Source organism: Anneissia japonica, unplaced genomic scaffold (assembly GCF_011630105.1).
Source record: "Anneissia japonica isolate Jap-2015-1 unplaced genomic scaffold, ASM1163010v1 scaffold287759_len370742_cov166, whole genome shotgun sequence".
Taxonomy (NCBI): domain Eukaryota; kingdom Metazoa; phylum Echinodermata; class Crinoidea; order Comatulida; family Comatulidae; genus Anneissia; species Anneissia japonica.
In genome coordinates, this window is record NW_022698619.1 from 83,104 (window position 1) to 87,387 (window position 4,284).

Below are 4,284 nucleotides of genomic sequence, written 5' to 3' on the forward strand. Positions count from 1 at the left end.
TATCATGTAGATAGTTGAAACAACTGTTCTTCCCAGAGCAATCTACATTGATATACTGCAAGCATTACCAATAATGATGCAAATACTGAAAAATATTCACTATGAACTACAGTACTGCAAACATGGACAGTTAGAGATTTCTGTATAGAGAGTGACACTTAACCTAATACACATATTCATTCAGTTTTATTACTTTTGATATGCACAATATTCAATTGAATGTTGTGAGAGTACAGTAATTGCCTAGGTTTATAATGGGCTTAAATAAAAACAATTTAACATTTTGCTAAATAATTAGGAACCACATCAAACAACATGTATGGATGGAGAACAAAAGTAAGTTTGAAAAAAACTTTAAGTCACATCTTTTAATAATAGAATGTGTTTTTTTTTTCAAAGATTTAAATACATTTTTCTTTAAGGGCAACTCAGACAGCATCATACTACAAAGTTAGGTGCCATTTATCGTTGAAGAATATTAAGTATGTTAAGATAATATTTACGATTTGACTGTCCCCAATTAATTTAAACTTAATAATCGCCTTCGTATGACTATAATAGACTTCGTAAAACGACGATTAAGACAAATGCTGTTTACTGTTTGTATGACTTCTTAGGTACCCAAGATTTTAATTAAGAAACAAATGGTTATTACTGTGACACAGTAGGGTAGTCACCTATTGCTGTGGGATAGTGGTATTAACAAATGTGCAGTATATTCTTGTAAAATTTAACAATAAAAATTATATACCTTTTTACTGCTTCATCATGGCTGCTCTTCCATCAGTTTTGTACCAGGAGACAAATAAATACACATTCAATAGTCGGTTTCTTCCCAGTGTCTACCACAAACAATATATTGCAACAAACATGGCTTCCTGTCAATGGATTGAAAACCTGAAAGAAATACCATATTATTTATAGTTAGGCCTATACACACAATTAAATTAGCCCATATATATTTTTATATTTCTATTATTTATAACACTAACCATCAAAAGATAGGCCTATTGTTAATTTTTCTCTTTACTGACAGAAAATATAAAAATTTACATTATTAACATCTTCAAAAAAATAAAAGAAGAAAATGATTACTGATGACATGACAGTGATGTGGCTATTATACCACTGGCAGTATGTAGGCCCATGATATGAGATGAATTATTAAACACACATAGGCCTAGCCTAGGCCTAGCTGTTTTATTTTTGCACTTTGTCCATGCAACCACATTTTAACATTATATTTAATTTAATAAGACCATATTATAGCATTTCAACATAGGACGTGGCCATTTTGCAAAGAAAAGTCTAGGCCTAGGCGATTCAAAATTACCGCTAATAATTTAAACTTAGCCCACACATCCAACTTGCAGTGTAGCCCGAACAAGTAAAATTATGCTAACTATGCACTTACACTACCCTACAGTACTCTAGTCTAGGCCTAGTCTCTTCTACTACTAGCTAGGGCCAGAGGGCTGGCTGGCCTAAATCTTAGCTAGAACAAAAGATAACCACATAATAATATAAAGCAAGCCTATACAGTTACGATATTGGGCTAGCCTAGATACACCTGTAATATAGTATACAAATATACAGTTCTTACCATTTATTTGATAATGCTGAAATTCTTTGGTATATAAACTGTGCATGAAGACAGCTTCACAGCAACTGATACATACTTCAAAACATGAGCATTTGTTTCTGATTGGTCTGTACCTAATGACCTAATCTGATTAGCCCATTACTTGCCACACTTTCAAGGACAGAGAACCAATGTAATTACCATAATGATTAAAGATCATATGCTCTCATAATAGGCCTATGAGTTTTTTATACCCCAACATGGAGGTAAACTTTAATAAATCTTCTACAATTATTTCTATGAAATTTCATATCAAGTTGAGGTTGAGTTAAAGAAATTTAAACTTGGTTGAAAAAAATAACATTCTAAATGTTAATTATACGTTAAAATACAAACTACATTTTAATTTGACATTGAAAAGATGTTAAACTTTATGTTATTACTGTGATTTTAATATCTCAACCAGTTTTCAACGTTTTTATTGTTGAAATAATGTTGAGTAAATAATGGGTAGGCCTACTTTCAATGTTGATTCTACATTGAAATAAAAACTGTATTTAAAGTTAACGTTGGAAAAATATTGAATAAATATATTGCAATTGTTATGTTAAAATCGCACCCCGATTTCAAAGTGAATTCATTGTTGAAATTAAGTTTGGTAAAATCTTAAACTCCGGGTTGAAAACACAACTTATTTTAACTGTTGCTTATACGTTAAAATAAAAACTATATTTTAACTTGACATTGAAAAGATGTTGAACTAATGTTGTTACTGAAATTTTAATATCTCAACCAGTTTTCAACATTTATTTATTGTTGAAACAACGGTGAGTAAATAATGGGTGCTTTGTAGAAACACAACACATTTTCAACGGTGATTAACATTGAAATAAAGGCTAGGCCTATATTTAAATTTAGCGGTGGAAAAATGTTGAATAAACAATGCAATTGTTATGTTAAAATGTCAACCAGATATCAAAGTGAATTCAATGTTAAAATAACGTTGAGTAAAAAAACTATATATTTTCAACATTTATTTAACGTTGAGAAAACGTTAAATAAACAATAAGTCTTTGGTTGAAAACATAACACATTTTCAACGTTGATTCTACATCTAAATGCAATTTTAAGTTGACGTTGAACAGATTTAGCCTATCTCAACATATTTCCAACATTTATTTAACGTTAAATAATATTGAATAAACAAGGTTTTAATTGAAAAAACATACGGTAACATTAAACGTTGATTATACATTAAAATACAAACTATATTTTAATATTACATTGAAAAGATGTTGAACTAATGTTGTTACTGTAATTTTAATATCCAAACCAGTTTTCAATGTTATTGTTGAAATAACTTTGAGTTATGGATATATTGTAAAAAAGAAAACAACACATTTTCAACGTTGATTCTACATTGAAATAACAATTACATTTAGACTTAACAATGTATTGTTATGTTAAAATTTCAACCAGATTTCAAAATGAATTCAGTGTTGAATTAAAGTTGAGTAAAAACTCTATTTTAACTTGACACTGAAAAAACATTTAACTTATGTTGATAGTGTAACTTTAAAATCTCAACATATTTGCAATGTTTATTTAACGTTAAAAAAATGTTCAATAAACAATAGGATTGTTGTTTTTAAAAAAATATCACTTTTTCAACATTTATTCCACATTACAATGCAAACTATAATTTAACTTGATGTTGTAAAAATGTTGAACTTACGTTGTTACTATAACATTAAAATCTCAACATATTTTTAACGTAGAAAAAACGTTGAATGAACAATGGTTTTTGACAGAAAAACATAACATAGTTTAAACATTGATTATATGTAAAATACAAACTATATTTTAACCATTAAAAAGATGTTGAACTAATGTTGTTAATGTAATTTCAATATCTAAACCATTTTTCAACGTTTATTTATTGTTGAAATAACGTTATGTATGTAATGGATACATTTTAAAAAAAATACACAACACGTTTTAAATGTTGATTCTACATTGAAATAAAAATTATGTTTATTGTAAACGTTTGAAAAATGTTAAATAAACATTGTAATTGTTTGTTAAAATCGCAACCAGATTTCAAAGTGAATTCAATGTTGAAATAAAGTTATATAAAAAACTATATTTTAACTTCACACTGAAAAAACACTGAACTTATGTTGATACTGTAACTTTAAAATCTCAACATAATTGTAACGTGTATCTAACGTTGAAAAAACGTTTAATACACAATAGGAGTTTGGTTGAAAAACGTAACACATTTTCAATGTTGATTCTACATTGAAATGCAAACTATATTTTAACTTGATGTTGATCTTACGTAGTTAATGTAACATTAAAATCTCAACATATTTTCAACGTTCATTTAACGTAGAAAAAATGTTGAAAAAGCAATAGGTTTTTGGTTGAAAAACGTAACACATTTTCAAAGTTGATTCTACATTGAAATGCAAACTATATATTAACTTGACGTTTAAAAGATGTTGAATACATGTTGATACTGTAATTGTTAAATTATCAACCAAATTTTAACATTAATTCAACGTTGAATTAATGTTAAATTATCAACCGAGACTTGGGTTAAATACACAACATATTTCCAATGTTGATTCAATGTTGAGTATATGTTGTGAACATGATTTCAACGTTTCAACTACATTTCAACGTTGCTTCAACGTTGA